Below are 21,456 nucleotides of genomic sequence, written 5' to 3' on the forward strand. Positions count from 1 at the left end.
TGCCGATGAACAATTGCAAAATATGCAGGCTTCATCAAAAAGGACAACAGCGCTTATGTGATATTAAGGTTCACAAGCCCAAAATGACCCATTTAAAACACTTATTGTGTAACAAAAGTATAATAACAAAACATGACCAACAGCAATTGACTGGAAGTTGTAAGAACCATTAAGGATGGCGTTTTCCACAATATCTGGCAACCCTAACTCCGACGTCTAGAAATGTTGACCTCAAGGCTTGAAAATGCTCTACGAGGATTTGAATCTGCAACAAAGAGTGGTCCCTTAACTTGAATTTTTAGTATTTTCTTGCAGACGAGGGCTTTCATTGTATGTTTGGCCATATGCCCATAAATTGCAAATATTCAGCATATATCTGAAGGTAAATTGGTATAAATAAATATAGTATAGTATAAATCACATTCACAGTTACAACTTTGATATTACATATAGGTTAAAATAAAAAAAAAAAAAAACAAAAACTAATGCACACAGACATAGAATTGCAAAAAAGACGGTGTTATGGAGCCAACACACATGAGAATCCCGTGAGCTAATTTATTTTGCATATCATTTTACAAATAAACTTTTCTACACACCAAGCTGGAGTTAATTCTACACCCATGATGTTGCACTTCTGAGGAAATTGCTTTGAACAATCCTGTTTCCATACATTTTCAAATGCCACAAACTGCTGAAAGCACATTAAATGGCCTTATAACATATTTAAGCCCTCTACTTGACGCTGAGCTATGGCTTTCTTTTCACATATAAACTATTATTTTCTCAATTGCCAGGATTTTAGCAGTTTAAACAAACAAAAAAAAAATTCATGAGCCACAGCATTGGGAAATTATTTTAACCGCAGTTACCTGTGGATTTCCCTCCTCTATAAGTGGTTTCCTGTGGACCTCCTTCATAAAAAAAACAAAAGAAAAAAACATCTCAAGGTACTTCAGTCAGTTTGGTCCAAAGTTGGAGAACAACCCATACCCTAACCCTCAGGACTAACTGATCTTGCATTTTGTTGTGCATTAGCATAATGACAATGAAACCAGCATTTCCTCCTTTAACATGAATCCAGGCTGCTGCCTTGACATGTGTCAGTGCACTTCAGAGTTTCTCGGCCAGGTGCTGTTTCCTTTTGTTCTCACCCTTCATATTAAACCTGGATCCCAACTGCGATCATGTTACCAAAGGGTCTTTAAAAGCTCTTCAGAATGTTCCCATCTGAGCAGGTTGTCATGTCTTTGGGAACAACTTTGCATGCTGATCATCAAATAACTTTTCAAACAGCTGTTCTGAACAGCACAACCCGCTTTCTACTTTGTCGAAAATGGATGGAAACAAAGCTTTCTATTATATTATATATATCTATATACATTATTATTGTAAGACCATATTGAAGTTAAGCAGCTAATTCCAAAGGCAGCAGCAGAAAAGTGTTTTTGTGATGATCAATTTACCTACTGAACGAGAGCCACATATTATCATTTTTGACACATCTTGACAAAAATTCACTTCACAGTGCGTCTGCGAAGAATGATCATTTATTGCCTTGCATCTGTTAAGAAATGTCTCCTCTCACTGTGGAAGGACATTGGCATTCTGAATGGTAAAATGAAGCTCAAAGACCTTGTCGGCACTCTGAAGTGAAGAGACTGGTGGAGAAAATTCAATATATTAAAAATGATCACAGGCAAGAGGGTGTTTTCCACAGCATCTGGCAACCCTGACCAAGATTCTAAGAAGTATTGACCTCGGGACTCTAAAATGCTCCTTAAGGATTTAAATATGTGACAAAGAATGGTCCCTTAGCTTCATTCTAGTGACAGTTCTCTCCTTTCTTCCAGCAAACCTGACATAAAATTCCAATCCTACATTAACCAACAGTTTCTGACCTGAAAAGCTTTGGAAATAGTTGACTACAATCTCAATAAACCAATGAAACACTGACTTTGAAATAGAAATCATTAAGATTTAGGTTGTGGATATTTCAAAGCAGGCTTGTTGTTAATTTCATGTTCTCTGCCTAAAAATTACACTGTTTCCAAATGTGTTCATTTACGTAACTGTGTTTAATTAGAAATGCCTCAACAGATGTGTTTAGGTTTAATGAGTCAAAAACCATAGGAGTAGAAATGAATTTGGCCAGAAGGTCACACCTGCAACGGCTCTTCCCTCAGTTTGCAAGTCAATAGAACTGCAACAATATAACGGAGAATGGCCTCAGGGAAGTTGTCTTGTGCTGTTAAGAGCTTTCAGTAATTGATGAGATGAGGAACAACACTGAGGATGCCTGCTGCAAGTATTTTATTTATTTATCAATGTTTTGTATTTAGCTGTACCGAGGAGTTTTGGTTTGTCAGTTTTGATTTTCATTCCAAAAAAACCCAAAGGTAGTCCTGCCAATACCATTACCAAAAGAGCTGATTTTACAGACGGTTCACACGGGTTAGGTTAGGAAAATTGTGTTTCAGATTCTAGCTACACAATAACGCTTCAGCACAAATTATATTTGGTATTCTTTCATCCTGAGTGGCAATGGAACATTGAAAAATAATTCCTTTGACGAGGATCAGCAGTATGTTTCTTAAGTCTCTTCCTTTTTCGCTCACAACATCACCTGTCTTTGACGACAGCCTCTCTTTAGGAGAAATGGAATTGTTAATGGGCCTATTGTGTGAGTTAGTCGTGACAGTTATTTTGCCATTGTCTGGTTTCATAAGCATCGATATGTGAGTATAGACCCAACTTTTCACTTTCCTTGCTTCTCTCGACATACTTGTCGAACTGGAAAAAAGGGGCTTGCGGTGTATGGCTGCACGCAATGATGCATGCTGCTCTATTTTTTGATACAACAGTAGGTTGTTTACTGGTGAGTCAACATTTTGGTATCTTACAGCGTGACATGATACCAGAGCACGGCCGAGGTGGTATGTATTCACCCTGCAGGGCTCAGCTTCTCATTTTTAGTGTGGGACAGCTTTACACATAAAGCCAGAGAGAGAGAGAGGGCGAGAGAGAGCGAGAGAGCAATTGGCCTCCCCCTCAGTCAGAGGATGACCCCCAGGGGGACACATTTTCCTGATAAATGAGCCGCAGTAATTTCAATTGGCCTCTTTGGACAGAAGTGCCTGACCAGGGGCTTGTTTATGGCCCATGGCCTTGAAGAATACATGCAAGGATACATACAGAGACGTACATTTGGTGCGCGCACCCAAGGACAGACACACACATGTGCCAGCGGTACAGATGTTGACACACAAATCAAATAGCGTGCAGGTGGGAGGGGGAAGAGATGCGGCAACACATCGAACGGCCGACGGCCACAGCGAGGACTTGCAACGGGACGTATTTCGATTTTAAACTTCCCTCAATGCTCAGTGTTTGGGCGACCAGATTTCCACCAGGAGGCGCGAGTCCGTGAGAATGTGCATGTGGAGCCTTGAACATGTGCAAAACACTTTGCTTCACAAGCCGCGTACGTGACAGACTTCGCGTTCCACACTGAGCACGGCGCGTTGGCGGTGGGAGGCTCGCACGTGACAGGAGGAGTGGATGGAATGGTTCCTCAACCCAAGAACACTTGAGAAGGAGGCTGAGGACGGAAAATGGATGGACGAGGCCTGGACGTCATACAGTTGCAGCTGGAGTGTGTGGTGCAGGTCAGGGTGAGCATGCATCACTTTGAGCCTCACTGAGCTGTGAAGGGGTCATCCTGAGAATGTGGACCTGGACATCCAGGCACCTGGAGAGTTTTAGGGCGAGCTTTAAAGAACAGCAAGATTAGCCGCTGTTTGCGATCCAGGTTAAAAAAAAAAAAAAAGTGTTGTCGTCTGCAAAAATAATGCAATTTCAAGATAACAAAGGCATATTTGAATTGAGTCATTCCCTGAGTAAATAATTGGATGCATTTTAATAATAGTACCTCATTTCAAGTGCTGCTGTCCAGTCGAGGCCTAATTAGCCAAATCAATATTTGTGACGCTTTAATGGTAACGCGGAAGTAAATTATTCCGCTGCAATAAAAGAGCGAGATAAACAAGCAGAAGAGAATGTCATTTCAAACGAGAGGTGCCTTGTTCTGCAAACACCTCGGTTTTTAACATCTGTTTAGTGTGACATGTTCGAGGACACACGTTCATAAGGTCTCCTTGATTGATGTGTCACTATAGCACCGAAGGCCAGCTTTCCAAAAAGGCTTCGCTCTTTGACGGAAAGAAACAAAGCTGAATACGGAGCAAAATGACACATGTTGGATTTAGCAGTAACATGAAAGGAGGAGCAACCCTGGCTGCTTAGGTGTCATCACACAATGATGAAATGTCCCATATTTCATCAATTTCCTGCTGAAATCTGGAGATTTTTGTGAATATAAAGTCACATTTGAGGCATAGTGTTAAAACCAAATGACTTATTCATAATTTCAGTGAAAGACAATGACGAGATGCTCTCAGTTTTATTTTATTTTTTTTGTGCATTTTATGAAATCATCTTGGTTGTGGTTGTAATAACTGTTTTATGTTGCAGCAAATGAAAAGAAACAGACTGTGTGATTAATCTGCTGTGAGACAAATTTTCCGGACTTTGTGAATTCCACTGAGGTGACTGCTTCATGGATTGTTATTTTCAAGTGAATGTTAAGCAAATTATGCGGAGAGAGAAATACTATGTCTAGAAATCTCGCCTGCCATTTGCCTAAGTGTCTTTGTGACCCCCGCACCACCTACTGCTGAGTGAGCTGACAGTCGCACAGATCGGAGGATGACAAGAGCAATGCTCATTTAACACAAGAACACGGCGAGAGCAAAGCGGGGAAGAGCGGCGCCGTGTGCAGCAAACACAGAGAACCTCAGTGAGTGGGCGGCTGTTGCTGATGTTATAGTTCTGTGACAATAAAAACAAGGTACTAAAGAAGAATGTGTGAGTCGATGCACTTGAGAGCAGATATGTCCACGGGCCCGCTTAATAAGAAGAAGGGCACCCAAATTAATTCCACTGCACACATCACTAACGCTAACTTCCGCCCAGACACCCGTCCCCCCGGCCCACCGGGGTGCCTGTAAAGGCAAAGATGGAATTAAAGCAACGCCGCGTGAAAAGAAAGCCCAGAACGAAGCGAATCACAAAAAGCAGCCATTCATGTGAAGTCATTTAAAATAAGCCAAATGCTAATTTGCTTTTTAAAGAGGTCACTCGAGCTCTGCCATGAAAGATGATCTGGCAAATTAATACGAGGGAACACACTGTTCCAGCGGAAAGGCAAGACAGTGCCTGGAATAGTGCAGCTGTGGCAGGAGGAGTAACAAGCTGATATTATCCTGATATATGGCCCGATACATAGCGGTCAGTCAACAACGGTGACATCATAGAGTCAAAGAAAGAGGCATGAATTGCAGCAGTAAACCATCTGGACGACGTTTCATACACATTCAACGAGGTGCAACAAACATTCTTCAGATATTTTGGTCCATATTCAGTATCACTCTGCAGATTTGTCAGCTGCACATCCATGAGACTCACTTCCCATCCCAGCACATCAGCAATCTGTTCTCTGTTGGAGGCCATTTAGTGTCCAGTGAGCTCACTCGGTTTGAGATGATTGGACTTAGCTTAAGTAGAATTCACTCTTGGTACACTGTGTTCAGAGAGAGATGGCCACGGCCAGCAACAACACTCAGCTAGGCTGTAGCGTTTTAATGATGCTCAGCTGCGACAAGGAGGCCCAAAGTGCGCTGAGATATAAATATCCTTCACATCACAACACCACCAGCAAATACAAGGCAGGAGGGATCCATGGTTCCATGCCGTTTGCACCAAAATCTACATCTGACATCGACTTTCACAGCCCAGATGAAGACTCATTAGGCCAGTTAGCACATCTCTGATCCTCTCTTGTCTAATCCCAGTCAGCCTTTGTGAGTTGTAGCCTGAATTTTCTTTCTCAAGCTGGCAGAAGTGAGAGCCACTTCTGAGTTCTACGTTCAGAGATGCTTTTGTTCTACACCTGTGTTGTGATAAGTGGCTACTTGAGTAAGGTCTGGATTTTGTCCACCTGTGAACCACTCTGGCCATGTTCCTCTGACTCATCGAGCTGCCGCTGCTGCTCACCTCTCTTGTTTGAGCCTTTCTCTAGAAACTCTAGAGATGATTGCGTGTCAAAGTCCCAGCAGATCGGCAATTTGAGAAACACTATGCCAACAAAGACGCTCCCTTCAAAGTCACCAATCTATCACATTCTTGAACTGAGGTTGACCTTGAACTTTGCCACATCTGTCAAAATACTGTACATTGAGTTCCTGTCATATCACTGGCTGAAAAGCTATGTGCCTTAAATAACCTAATGCAGTGACGGGTTATGTATGTTCATTTATTAATTGATGAGTGTTTCTTGTTTTTTTTTTTTCTTATTTAAATTTTACATTTCTAATCATTTCTGTGTGTTTTAAGACTGCACCACTCTGCACAACATTTTCTATTTTTCGCCATCTAAATTTCAGTTCAATTTCCAAGCTAAGTCCATGCTAATTATGCAAAGCTATCACTTTTTTCCAACAGGGCCAACTCCAGGTTAAAAAAAGGACATTAACATCTTGTGACAGTGCTACTATACTTGTCAGTGTTCTGGCGTGAGATAAGGAGAATCCTCTTCCTTTTTTTCAGCTCTGCAGCTCTGCAATTAAACTAAGCTTGTATCCAAAGCTCACAGTATGGCGAGCTGTCTTCTGGAAGCCGTGGTGTGGATGTTTGCTCAGCAAGACGGCAAGCCTGGTTCACCCTCTGGAGCAAATCTTGTTCCAACATAAGGCTTTTAAACTCCTTAAAGATGGTGCTGCTAAGCATTCAGAGCAGCATGACAAATTGTCTGGTCATTATCTATTGAGCAAAACAATCATGTACATTTGCAAGGTGGTCCTGAAAGTATGAAATTTTCACTTTAAGAGTTTTCAATGACTCATCCTAATACCTGGGGAATGTATTCGCCAGCTCAGCTCATGACAGAATGCTTTAAGTAATTGTAAAAGGAGATAGAAACTGTGCGCAGATAATTCACTTGGACATTTTTTTTCCTCCACCTCATTGAGGTTTTCTCTAATGCAGGAGACGGGAGGCTAATTGTGGCGTACATGGCGCCGGAGACAGAGAAACACCTTGCTGATTTATTCTATCTAATCTAGCAGAATTGGACACCTTTGGTCTATGCTGTGTTCGCACACTTTAAGAGGTGTACCAGCCTCGGTCTGCGGCGATAATGAGGATGATTTATTTTTTGCTGAAAAGGTCCATTCTCGGGAGAAAATAGAGTGAGAAAAAGACAGCTTCCGCGTGGAGATTTTCACAGTACATTCTTTCTTTCGCCCTTTCTAAAATGGTCAAATTTGATTGGGTGGAGGCATGACATAATAAGTCACGGCGCCAGTGTTTAGATGGAGCGCACATATTTGTGTGAGAGGTTTCTTCAGAAAAGCTCTAAATCCACACAGTATATTTCCTGCAAATCTGGCTCTTTACTCTGATCCTTACCTGCCAATTCAGATCACACCGCACAGGCTCCAATGGCTGTGGTCCTCATGTTAACTTCCAATCAGGAGTTGAGTTGCCCCTGAAAGTACAAGATGCAGAGCTTAAAATATATATTTAACCTTATCTAAAAGATTAGCAGTGATTCACTTAGAGGCCTCTGCGGTTCCATGGGTTCAGGAGAGTACAGCGGGTGTGAAAGGCATTTGGGAAAAATGATGACATCACTCAGCCACAGAAATTGCAATCTCTAAGCCCCACCCCCATCCGGATGGAGTACATCTAATTCAAAATTCTCTTTACTGTTTCTAAATAATCACTGAGTCATCTCGTTAGTTTTCCCTTCCACCACTTCCTCAGCACTCTGTGCTGATGCGGATGTTTTAGTGCCTTTGAGAACCTCTATCTAACAAGAGCAGCTTTACTGTATGCCACTGTATGACGGAAGTGCTCGTTCCGCAGGGACAAGGGGACAGTCAAAGCCATAAAGCCGCAAAAACACACACACACACACACACACACACACACACACACACACACACACACGCTTCCATGCTGCACAGAGGACAGACCCAGCTGAATAAATTATGGGGTACAAAAGCAAACTGAGATAAAGCTCTCCATCCCGCTCTCCATCCATTAGTGCGGTGCAGGGACTGTGAGTTCAATTGAGTGTGTGTTTGATCAAAAAGGAACATAGTGGTGTGGGCCTATCATGACCTCTGCATTCATGTTTGCAGTCTTAGTCTCTGGTCTGTTTCTGTATTTTTCTATGCAGTGCTAACAATATGTGCACGTCGCCAGTTAAAAAGTAGGCGACCAACTGAAATGGTTGTATGAACAGTGAAAACAGAACATTGCCATCTGCAGTGCTGACATAATGGCCTATGCTTGTTTTAACTGAATGATATATCATATGAAATGAACACACAATGAAAACTGGCAGTTATCCAGAGGTTTATGCTTTATTTATTTTGCATAAATAAACAAATCTTAGACAAGTACTTTTTTGTTTGTTTATTGTTTTGAGACTGAGGTCACAAAATCAAATCTGAATCTAACATTGTAGGCTTGTTAACACAGTGTTTCAGTGGTCCCCGCAGGCCTGATAAAACCCAACAAGTCTGGTTATGTAATCCCTGTCTGTCTCGGAGCCTGCAACATTTTGTAAGGAATAAATATGTATTCCTTGTTATTACAAGTTTATTATGCACAGGGCTCTTTTAAAATGGAGTTAATTCATTTTTGAAAGGAAAAAAATAAAGGAAGATCCAAAATTCTGCTTTTTTTTTTTGCCTTCAGAGACGTGTTTAAAGTCAATGGGATATCATACAAATGGATAAGTAAGCAGTGTTGAGCTTTAAACACAGTAACTAAGAAGATGGTGGTATAGGCACAAAAAATGCATAGATTGTCGCGATAGCATATTTTACAAAACAGCCGGTGACAAATTGCATTGTGTTTTGTACTGCAGAGAGGAGAGGGCTCCGCAGGACGACGTCTCGCTAAAAATGACAGATTAGAGCAACAGATAGTGATGATGGATACAAGCTTTTCCCTTGTGATCATCATTATCGTTGTTATCGTCATCAACATCAATATTGCATGTGACAGTCTTAGACACAAAAGAGGCACAACAACCGCCAACGAAACACTGCTCATTCCATTTTGTAAAATGGGTCTGGAATCAATGTTTCAGAACGTATAAAATATTGTGGTTCTGCCTATTAAAAAATGAAAGGAAATGCTACACTCAAAATTTAGCAACTCATTGGGAGAATAAGCAACTCTTTCTGAAAATTATGGCCGTACGTTGTCACGTCTTTCACAACAACATGACCAACAAGTTGACTGTTTGGCAAACTGAACCAGTAAATTGTTAAGACTAGTTAGGTAGCTGCTGCTCTGTCTTCCTTTGGTGAGGTGGATCTTGTGTCAAGGTGCCTTGGACCCATTGCCTCATAACATGTCGAAAACTGCCTGAGAAGCTCAGACTTCCCCGCCTCTGTGGCCAAAGTCTTCCTTTAGAGCTGGAGTGTGACAATGCTTGTGGTTTTAAATCTACTTTATACACCTGAGATAAGGAACTACACAGCAGCCGCTGGCCATCACAACTTCAGCCCATTGAAATGTCCACTTGCACCTTCAGAGGTCTGCAGCAAATCAAGGACATACTTGGTCATTATTTGTCCGCCTGTGTCCTCCAACGAGCTTGCAGAAATAAAGTCCACCCCTGACCAGACCAGCAGTCCAACAAAAAGAGACTAATGTCAGTACCTCCTGCTCCTGACGGCAGCATATTTTGACCTGCAGGTCACACTACATCACCCGCTGGAAATGACCAGAAATGCACGTCAGGATGAATCAATTTGCTGCACAGCATCCTCATTCAATTAATTTCTTGGGTGTGGGGGAGGCTGGTCAGTGTGGTGAGCAGCTTGTTGAGTGCTGGCTCCCAAAGGAGCAGTAAGTGCTGAAATCAGCTCGGCCGCATTCGCCATTTGTCATTATCTAATGGTAAATCCATCTGTGTCGGGTAAGGAGACCCCAGCGGGCCAAACCTCCAGGTGACCGAACAGTAAAGAAAAAGAGTAGAAGGACAGAGGGACAGAAAAGGTATTGTTTCTGATGTGAGGCTAAGCTCGAAACGATTCCCAGGCTGGAGCTTCTATTTTGAGGCAGTCCTTGGGAGACGATGCAGACGAGATAAAAACACATTAGCAGACTTTAAAGTGGGCTTTCAGATAGAGCACAATTATGTGGAACAAAGAATGCATTATTTTTTTTTTTGTAATTTCCCCTATTATGTGATTAATTAAATTAGTATGTGTATAAATCTCTGTAGCATCATGGTAATACGATTCTAATTAATGCAGTAATGTACACCAGTTGTCAGAAGACAAAATGAGAGCTTATAGGCTTTCCAGCCGTATTCTGTTTGGTCTTTGTGTTCTAGTAAAGTGTGTGTCTGCGTGCATGTGTGTGTGTGTGCGTGTGTGTGTGTGTGTGTGTGTGTGTGTGTATGTCCGTGTGTGTGCGTGTGCTGTGAGCACCCATGCATGCGCCTGCACTGTATAACAAATTTATATCTAATATTTACCACCACTGACAACCAGACTCTCTCTACTGGCGGGCAGTATATTGCAATAAAGGGTCATTTGGCCAAAGACATTGGGGGGCAGCGGCTACTGTTGATAGATTTTCTGCTCTGTAATTGGCAAACTGGCGCATGATTATTTTCACATGGTTGACCACATGTACCACTCGTCAGGCAGACACAGAACATGGCTATGTACAAGTGCCGTGGAAATGAAATGGCTGCAGGCTTATGCAGAAAGACGGAACACAACGCAGGCCACCTCTGTTGCAAACCATCGTCTACACGTAACCCATTCTGAGCGTTAGACAAAGTCTATTAAAACAAAAGCTATTTGCAGACCTCGGTCAGCGATGCCCTTTTTTTTTCTTTTTCTTTTTGTCTTGCTTTTGATGCTGCTGTACCAAAGGGACGTCGCAGAGAAACTCGTTGCAGAGTGGAATTAGCACAATCAGGGGAGATATGGAATTAATATGTCTGATTAAGTGCCTGACTGAATTAGCATTTGGAGTCCAAAGAGAGTTCGAGCAAAAGGGGAGGGATGGAATACGTGCTGCGGTAGGAGAGAAGCACTGACAGATTGTGGCTGCGGAGGAATATAAGGAAAAAAAGGGAGGACGGGCGGTGGGGGAAAGGTAGTGAAGAGTCATCTGAAGCCATGTGCTTTGCATTGAAGTGGAATTTGGCGACACCAGCGCCGCTGATTAATTATGTTTGACAAGAAAATGTGTCTTCTATTTGTCCGCGTGTGAAATGAATTCATGGTCACTGTCTTGTCTCTGGGATTTTATCAATACAGACACCAGCTGTCGGTTGCTTGAGATCGGCTAGGTAATTGGTTTGGCCCCGACGAAGACTGCTGAGCGTCGAAGAGAGCCGTGAGATCTGTTTCCACGACGAAGACCCTGTCATTATGGATGAAACGGCGATGAGGACATTTAGGGCGACGCTGAATATTCAGAGGGAGGCGAGTGAGGAGCGTCGTGTCGACGTTCCAGTAAGGATGAAGGGGGAAATACGGTCTGGGGATTGAAGAAAAAAGAAACAGGTAGTTGGAGAAAGAGAAAAAAAGGAGATGAAAGTTACAGGCTGCACGTTTCGGCCCTGAGAGAGCGGAGTACATTACCAACGCGAGAGAGCTTGGAAACAGTGAGCTTCCATATGAAAGGGTGGAGAAAAGCCTGTGAAGGGGGGAAAAAATGCATGAGAAACGATGCCATGCTACCAGGAGGGATGCCAGACTCAAACAATGAGCATATGTAAAGCAAATCAACGATGCCTGGAAGAGTACACACAGGAAGCTATGTCTGTCCGTGTTTTCTTTTTTTGTTCTTTTCTCCACCAAAAGCGCGTAATTCCCGGTAATTCACAAACAGGAAGAAAACGACGGAGAGCGGCAGACATGAAGCGAAGGAGGGGAGAGGCTGTGCTGTGAGGCTGAGAGATGAAGCCCCAGAGCGAGAGAACAAAGAATACTGATTTAAAAAAAAAAAAAAAAAGTTGAGTTGGAGGTGTGTTGAGATGTTAAAGGCAAGGGAAGGAATATGTAATCAAAGAAAGGGAGAGAGGGCAAGGGGTCCAGCGGAATTGAAATTTCTCCACCATATATATATATATATTTTTTTTTTCTTTTTTTTTTTTTCTGGTCACAGGGTGACTCGGTCCCCGTGACGGAAATCAGAGGCTGTAGCAGTTAGCGACATCGGGAAGAACATGCCAAATTGACAAAGTGGGTAGAAATCCTCTCATTTTCTCCTTCTGCGCTTTCTTCTGCTTTTAGTCATTTTTTCCTCCCTTCCTCTTGGAATTAAATAGTTGGATTCAATTTGTGTAACAATCGAAGCAGGACGTGACTTCCCAGCGCCGTCAAGTTGAGCCGCTTTGTGATGAAATGCCTGCATCTGACTGAACCATGAAAGAAAACTCCCAACAATCTGGATCATTTTGAGTGCCGGCTGCGAGCGCGCGCGCGCGCAGATTAAAGGGCATAAGATATTTAACAGCTAGTTGTGTCGGCACATCAAACAAACCCTCGGTTTCATTTCTGCGCTGTTAGCGTTACACAGCAACGTTCACCCAGGACCAATGAGATATTGACGAGTTCAGACAAGAGGGATTGTCGTGACACGTATGCTGAACGTTCTCAGTCCCCGGAGGATGATTCAAGTTGATTTTTGTGACCCTTCTTCGCCTCTTGCATGTCGTTAGAGCCAGGTCAAACATGGCACGGATTTTTATGGAGCACAGAAAATTAATTCTGACATTTGCGATGAGCCTCCCAGTCTTGCTCACAGTAAATGCCTCTTGCACTCAAATATGCAAAACAAAAGAGGACTTAACTGATGTTCTCAACCTCATCTCAGCTTCGATACTTGATTGAAGACAAGTAATGAGTGTCATTACAAGTTGTTTTTTTTTTTTTACTGTGTATTCCCCAAGCTACTGTGGCAACCTCTATCAATGTGTTTCCATGAGTGTAAAGATTTGCTCAGAAAAGCGGACAAACCAAAGTGTATCCACTGAGGTGCATCGACTTGAGTTTTTTTTTTTTTTTTCTGGTTTGTTTAATGACTGGTGTGCATCTCTGTTGAAAGGTTTGTTAAAACTCAGGCTCATGACTCGCTTAGTCTACTGCCTCTCTCACACGTATCCGTGTCATGCTTGATGTACCATTAATGTTGTGCAGCTGGTTGCCCTGACAAGAGAAGCAACCATTCTGGTTGTGTTAATGAATGTTAGCATTGTCATAACAGTGCAAGTCGGTTGTGGGTTCAATTCCCGCATTGGCCATTTATGTGCTGAGTTTGTGTGTCCTCTTTCTTTCTCCGTTGGTTCTCTCCTGGTACTCGAGCTTCTTCTCACCTTCCAAAGACAAGATCAGGCTAACGAGCAACACAATATTTCTGCAGGCGAACGGTTGTTTGTCTCTTTGTGAAGCTGCGATAAACTGCTGACTTGTCCATTGTGTAACCCCGCTTTCACCCTGAGACATCTGTAATAGGCTCCAGCACCCCTGGAAACTTATGTGCAGGATAATTGGAGATGGATGGATGGATGGATGGATGGAAAAGCTGCATATGCTAACATGTAAATATGGCTTCACAACCACAACCGCCTGATATAACGATGTGTTGTGTAGTTCCACTTTAAGGTAGGGGGCAAACTAAACGTATTAGCCTAATTTTTTTCCCTTTGTCTCAGACATGCTAACCAAGCGCAGAAGCCGGCTTGATGACCTCTTAATGTATTCGTGTTTGTTTACGCACACTGAGACACACCTTCCTGAAGGGGAGGGAGCAGACGACATGCAATCAGGCTGAAGCACTGAAGCATGCAAGTGAGTGAAGGGAGTGAAACTCATCCCTGTAGAGCCCAACAATGCCTACCAGTTACTGTAAGATATCTGCACTGAAAAGGAAGCTACTCATTACAGGTACCAGGAGCTGGCGTTGATAGCAGAGTTAAGAAAAGAAATGCCTCCACGCTTGCTGCCAGGGGACAGAGGTAATGCGAAGGCCAGATAATAATGAAGATTGCTATGCTAAGCAGGCAGCGGAAGACAGGAAGAGCAAACTCACGAGAATATATCTCACAGCGCGCCCTCTGAGACTGGAGATGACTCACGCGTACACATTCATCCTGTTTACACTTCAACATGTTTATAAACACAGCCGGATGTCCCGCAAGCAGAGGCTGTGACCCGCGCTACCACGAACAATCTAAGATGGGTTGTGCGCTGACGAGTGCAAAGTGGACAGTGGAAGCGAGACGTGCAGGGGTGAAATCACTTCCTACATTCCTCCTTCGGGCTCAAGAGCCCTGGGAAGCATCAGATTGCAGGGGAGCAATTGTCACGCACAATCGGCCACGAGTCCCCACTCCCGACGAGAGCCATCAGCCTCGCAGCCCTTCCCAGAGTGGCCCGGGCGCCTGGCACGACTGGCCGCAGAGCTCTGCCAGGTCGAGGCTCCCGCACTTGAGGAGATAAGTAAATATTACTCTTTCAGTCTACAGAGCACTGTTGCGCTCCGAGTCCCGACAAAAGGTTGGTTAAAGTGCGGGCTTGGCGGACTGGAGACGGCTCTCACAAGGGACGGCGGGCGATCAATGTATTAGCCTGGGATCTGATTGATCATGCAGATCAGTGAGGAACAAACATGGGGAAGATGGCAGAAGGTGAAAAAAATTTGAGAAAACTAAATGTTAAGTCGTCAGCATACAGCAAGCGAGTTGTGCCTGAAAAATAAGTTACGTCGTCGGCATACAGCAGGCGAGTCATGCTCGCTCCCGGGCCAATGTAAATGCTCGGCGGACACGCATGGTACATATTGACGGTAGCAGACGTGACGGCAGCGTGTGAAGCAAGAATTCAGTTTAAAGAGGGGGAGACAGGCAGATAACTGCATAGAAAGTGAACACTGCTCTTGGGAAACCTCTGCCTCTGTCTCCCAGGAGCAGGAGCTTGTCTGAAGAGGCTATTTATTTTTCATCTCTGGGATGGAAAGCGAGGAGCGGCGGGGGAGAGTCCCTGTGGAATTACCGACTGGAGATGCGGCTCCCGGGGCTACTGTCTCTCACTTCTCCCTCTTTCTCCCCACTCCCATTCACTTTCCATCTCCTACCTTTCTGATCTTCACTAGAGAGAGCCGCGGCGCCACCGTCTCCCCAGGAGAAGTGGGAGTGCGGGGGGCGGCGAGGCAGGGAGGAGAGCACTGGGGGAAAAAAAAGAGAAGAACGCCTCATTCTGAATGCCATCTCTGCCTGCCTCGCAGTCACCCTCGATTCATCCCACACTCCCGCCGTCTGCAGCGCCCCGCGCAGCTCCCTCTATTTTTTTTTTCCCACCCGGCTGCAAAATGCGTCAAGCTGACGGCGTGGGTCAGGCTCCTCCCCCCATGCCTTGTCTTGTCCCCACGTGGGAAGCATGGCGTCTTATCCCAGCCCTCCTCATTAACGACATTCCCATCACACTCTGGAGTCATTAAAAAAAGAGCCACAGGTCCCCCACCCCCTCTATCCCTGCTCTCCATCCCCTCTGGTGTTTTCTTTTCATCGCCGCATCGCGCTGTTTCGCGTGAGGCAGCGGTGTGAATGTGTTTGGCTGACACCTTCAACTCCGCCAGGGCCAGATTGAATTATTGGGATGTAGAGGAGCAGAGCTGCGTGAGCTTTTGCGAGGCTGCCTCTCCGTGGCCTGGTGCAGGCATTATTGTGTTGTCATGGGAGCCCATGAAAGAGTGCCTTCCTGCTCCCTTGTTCTTTTAATGACTAAAGGTGTCAAATGCATCTTCACATCTGGATGGCCATTTGGGAGGTTCCCCCGGCCCCTGTAGCTGCGAAAAGTCAGGATGCTAAAAATAAGGACGAGGTGAAAAAGTATGCGCCGGGCTCGTACTTTCAGAGCCCTGTGAAGTAATCCTTCAGTCTTCGGACACCTTGAGGGGAACGATCCAGGGACCCGGTGTCTTTTCGGGTCTTTTTTTTTTTTTTTTTTTTTTTAGCAAGTGCATAATTAAGATGTTGCCGTTTCTGCAGTGTGGTGCAGCGCTCCTGAGCAACAAAGGTAAGGAATGCTCATCAGGAGAGCGTGCGGTAGCCCTGGTGTTTCTTTTATGACTTTTTTTTTTTTTTTTGTAGTGTTATGGTTGTCATGGAACAATCTAAACCAACTTAACAGGAGAGTGCAGCATTAAAAATGAGTCATGAATGGGTGCATGTCTATTAGTGCATTTCCACAGAGCAAAGAAATTCACATTAGACCTTTTGTGGCAGCGGCATAATTCCAAAACAATTCCCTGTGATTCGCAAGTTTGAGTGATTAATTGGTTGGTAGTTTTAGACTTTTGTATTTGTTTGCTTTGTTTTATGGAATGAAAGTTGTGCTGTTCTGTTTTTTGTTTTTTTTTAACCTCTGCTTATTCTGGTAGAAATTTAACACCGTCCTATGATGCCACGACTGCTTTATGTAGCTCATTAATTCTCATCAAAACACTCAACACCAGAAATTAAGACACAAATGTTTGTTTTGCCATTTAAAAGTAAATTATTTCTAAAGTTTGCTTTTCGTTTTCTCTATACGATGCCGGAATGAATAGAGAGTGGCGAAGGGAGGAAGTGCTGTTGGACTGAAGGGGAAGTGTTGTACGGGGACAGATTCTTCATTATTCCTCAAATAGAAACAAGCTTAGCCTGCGCTAATCTCCCTCACAACGGCAACAGGAAAATGGACCACGGCGTCACTGCTCACACTCAGAGCCGCCGGCTAACAATGGACAGAAGAAATCAAATTTGTACACCCCCTCTTGCAGTAACCTCCTTATTTTGTTCCTCTTCCATTTGCCTCACCCTGTCCTCCCTCTCTCCCTCCCCTCTTTGTGCCATCCCCCTACCTAGTTAATACATTGGTTGGGGAGGAAGAGTGCTGAGGAGGCAGGACTAAAGGAGGAACCAGCATCAGTTAGACTCTAAAGTGCACTTTATTTTTTTGTCACCCCCGCGCTGAATTAAATTACGCTATAAATTAAAAAAAGGGAAATGCAAAGGGGAAGCAATGAACTTTAATCACCAAAGCAGAACCGAGGCATGGGTCATTGCTCACAGCACTCCAGTTCACTGTGTCCTCTCACAATGCATATGTGCCGTCTGGGGATGCTGAGACAAATTCTTTGGTCTTACCAGGCTGTTTTTTCATGAGAAGATTATGCAATTTTACTGCAACAAAGGCCTTTTTCTTTACCTTCTTCATTTACGCTGAGAAATGTGACGCTAAGATGCTGCTTCATGTTTTTTTGGTTTTGTGATACATTTAAAAGAAGATGTGAGGAGCAATATGTTTGCGTCATGCTGCAGAGAGATGTGCCTGCAAGAAGACAGAAACTTTTACTTTAATTTTCATAAGTAACCCTCAATAAAAACTCACTAAACTTACTGTGGTCATTTTTTTGATACTCCGACTGAAAGACCTTCACTGTCATATCTATTTTCTAATACAAAAAAAAAAAAAAAAAAAAAATCACAGTTTTTTTGTACAACTAACCCTAACCTGTTTTATGATTTGATCAAAAGTATGCAAAGGTCCATGGACTTTTTGTCTTGTGACCTGGGAGTCTGGAGAATCATACGCTACGCCGATAACGGTCATGTTTTTGCTGGCTGTTGGTAAACTTGCAGGAGGCTAGGGTTATTTTATGTTCACCATCACAAACAACATGTCTAAATGTGTGCATCTGGGGAGTAGGATAGTATGTTATTTAATCCATAAAATATAAATGAATAATGATGATACTCATCGTAAAGTTTAAGATGTTTACGCGATGAGCCTCCTGATGATTGACTTTTTGCATTAAAGATGCAAAGCAAATGACTTCTAAGACTACTCCAGCAGCCCTGACAGTCGGCCTCAGCTGCCTGCAGGAGCCAGAAATTCATCGAAACCTCCATGGCGGCGTCAGAGGCTGCTGACGCAGACTCGTTTCGAATCGTCACTCTCAGCACGCTGTCAGGAGAGAGGAGGAGATCTCTGCGTCAGCCTTGCCACTTTCAGACTGGTCCATTATTTAACTGGTGTATGGTTCCAGCACGGCTTCCATGTCTAGAGCAAATCACTTTATGAAAGTAGGCTGCTGAGAATTTACTCAAAGTTTTATTAGCAGCACATATGTGATTGGGACAGATCGTTTGAGCTTCAGCTTCTTGGGATCGAGTGGAAGTTTCCCTTCATCAGTTTATGGCAGGTGGTGGTTGGGTCGACGCTCAGTCGATGTCAGTGGTAGCCAGTAGGTAGCTAGTAGGCTCTTAAGTGTGAGGCTGCAAATTTTTAAACTGGACAGGGGAGGCAGCACCACAGTCACTTCTAATGTGTGTAAATTTAGCATTTTGCCTGGTGGAAAAGACATGCGCGCATTTAAGCCGACTCATGGATAACAAACACCGAAGCATCAAGACAGAAATGTTTAGTTATGTTAAACTTGTGCCGATATTTATTTTGTTCATTTTTTTTATCTCAAGACTCGTTTGTCTAAGTCTGCGCTGTTGTTTTCACATATTTTGTTTCAATTGTGTAATTTGCTTTCATGGCGATTTTTTGCTTGTTTCAATTAATACTGACAACAAACCTTTGTGTTCAAAGAGTAACTAAAAACCATCGTGTTAGAAACTGTGATGAAAATTAAATTGGAAAAAAAAAGGTTGATGTTTCATTTGTAGGTAATACTATACATATATTAAGCCAATGTCAGCATTGAATAATTAATAATACACAGCTTTCACTACTAGCGTGATTTTCATACAGATACAGACTAACAGGCCGCAATTGTAAAGGCAGTGAAAAAAGGGGGCTACTATCTGATGGCCAAAGGCCTTTTCACATGTCCTCACCAATGATAGCACTTTTTCAGATGAATAGACAAACATCAGTCAACACAATCACGCCTAAACCCTTGAACGTACCAACAGGAAATGAAGTGATGGTATGTACATTGCAAAAAAAGGGGGTTGAGCCCCCACCCCCGCCCTCCCCACCCTCTTTCCTCACTCGGCTCGCACACAATGCTATGTTATAGTGGAAAATTAAAAATAAGATCAAACCTCTTTGACAGCTCAACTGTGAACACAAGCGACTGTGTCGAAAACAAATTAAACATGATAACTAAAACTGCCTCACCCCACCTCTGCAGCTCCACAGGGGTGAGGGGGGAGGTGGGGTGAGACAGCAGCTGTGATTCCCCTCTATTTCTTTTCTGGGAGGACTGCCAGGTCAGATGGGACAGCCTGACGTGACCTGTGTAAAAGGCGAGTGCCTTTACTTCACTGTCTCACCCCTCTGTTTAGCATTAGCAATCCGCATAAATTCCGACCTGCGCTGGAAAATATGAGCGACTTCTGACCGGAATGCGAAGAGCAACCTCTCATTGATAATCGACCTCTGACACATCTTCAACTTGGAGACTGTGTGAGGAACAAAGGCCGTGTCTCCAGCCCACTCGCGTTTACGGTGATCATCCTGAGAGCAATTTTTACGACCGTCAAACAGCACACGCATCCGCAGAAACAAGGAGTTCCAGGATTCCAGGCGCATTCATGGTTTCAGCAGGAGATAGCGCGAGATTTGCAAGGCACTCGCAATTTTAATCTAGATACCGCGTGATTAAAATCGTTGGGCTCCATCATTAGGGAGCACTTGAGGATATCAAGGACATCAAGCAGAGGAGAAGGCGGAAAGAATTAGAGAGGGTGTGAGATGAGAAGATAAAGGAGGTCGTGAGTCTTGTCATACAGGTCAGCAGATAAGCTTGCACTGCTGTACTTTGCATGCAGCCTCATCGTGTGAATATCGATTTTGTGCGCGGATGACATGTGAGTAGTTTTGGGAATATTCATGAAATTCATGGAATTCATTGATGGCGGCCGACGCCGGTCGTCAACAACAGCAGAACAGCCAGAACGACACAAGGGGACAGTTGATTTTCCGGACTGCAGATCCCTCCACAGACATCATCAAAAATAAAATAATATATGAGGCCACATTTTTTTTTTTCTCAAAGCCTTGTTGATTTGTTGTATTGTTTGTAAAATGTAATTAGCAAGGCGTCAGGAGAGCGATTGCACGAATCAACTTGTCTGATCTAAATTAGATTCTTACGTTCATAGCTCTTACATTTTATCAATGCACTGGGCAAATTGTCAGCAAGTTGTGTAGACAAGGTTCGAGTCCAGCTTTTTTTATCTCAACAACAGTTTAATTATCCCTCGCCCTTGTGTTTCTCACCCAACCCCTACCCCCACCCCACCACCCCCCGCACCCACGCCCCAGCCCTCCCGCTTCTTTGAGTTGTGAGATTGCTGCTCCAATTTCTGTCTACTATTTCTGATGTTGACCTGTTTGACTCTAGCACACCAGATCTGATGATGTCTCAGAAATTTGAGCGCAAGCCACCGAACTGAAGGTTTTATTCACTTACTGCAAAAAAAAAAGTTAGTTCTTCAGTGCAGCCGAGTTGCCTTAACCTCTGTCCTCGTGACAGCTAACCAACAAAAGTCCTTCCTTTGCTACGGAGGAGGAGACTCTGGAGGAGCAGTTACCTGTGTTATTTTGTCAAAAACTGTAACCTGTGAATAAATCTATGATAATATCTTTTTGTGTCGACTCCAAATCGATCACTAGTCAACCCTAAACTGCCTGCTTGCAACGTATTTTTTGGTGATAAGAAAAAAGCAGCCACTTGTTCAGAAGAAGGTCAATCTGTGAAATCTTCTAAGTACCTGAATTTGTGGAACGCTGCCAGTTTCTCCTGTCAGCTGTAAATATACACACACCACCTTGGTTAAGTGGTGTGTGTGTAACGACTTCCGTACCTTGCAAGTCTGAAGTAGCTAAAGGAGCTGTTCACGCTCAAGGTTGGAGGCGTTGAGCGATAAGATACTGTTTTGCAGAGTTTAGTTACATCCAGAGTTACTGTTGCCCTCCTAAGGTCTTCAACCGGTCGACCCATTCTGACCTCTGACCCCTGACATCAATAACGCATTTTGGCATTTTTAAAGAGCCGCAGTTTCACATCCCCCGTTTTATCTCCAGCGTATGCAAATTGGCAGCATCAATCAAATTAAACTAAACACAGCTGAAGTGACAGCTAATAGAAGCGAAATCTAACAGGTCAAGATGTATTTTTTCCCTCCCTCAAAATTATAAACAAGATTTATCTCATCATATGTCATTTACTTTCCAGAATGTGTGCAGCAGATTCTGAAACACTCGGCTGGATGGGCTTCTGATCCAATCGATTAGTACATTTGTGGAGGTCACGTCCGTTTTGTTCAGAGGGACACGCGTCGATTGA

General features: G+C 43.6%; 1 protein-coding gene across 1 annotated transcript in view; it reads right to left on the reverse strand.

Annotated features, from left to right (window-relative positions):
- The window catches only part of LOC142904251 (leucine-rich repeat-containing protein 4C-like), a 46,206-nt gene that overhangs the window by 7,714 nt on the left and 17,036 nt on the right, over positions 1-21,456 (reverse strand). The window contains exon 2 of the mRNA XM_076050222.1: positions 7,528-7,606. The gene's annotated coding sequence lies outside the window, so the exon portion shown is untranslated. The remainder of the gene's footprint in view (positions 1-7,527; positions 7,607-21,456) is intronic.

Source organism: Nelusetta ayraudi, unplaced genomic scaffold (genome assembly GCF_046127955.1).
Source record: "Nelusetta ayraudi isolate G7.1 ecotype Tasmania unplaced genomic scaffold, CSIRO-AGI_Nayr_v1 ptg000125l, whole genome shotgun sequence".
NCBI lineage: Eukaryota > Metazoa > Chordata > Actinopteri > Tetraodontiformes > Monacanthidae > Nelusetta > Nelusetta ayraudi.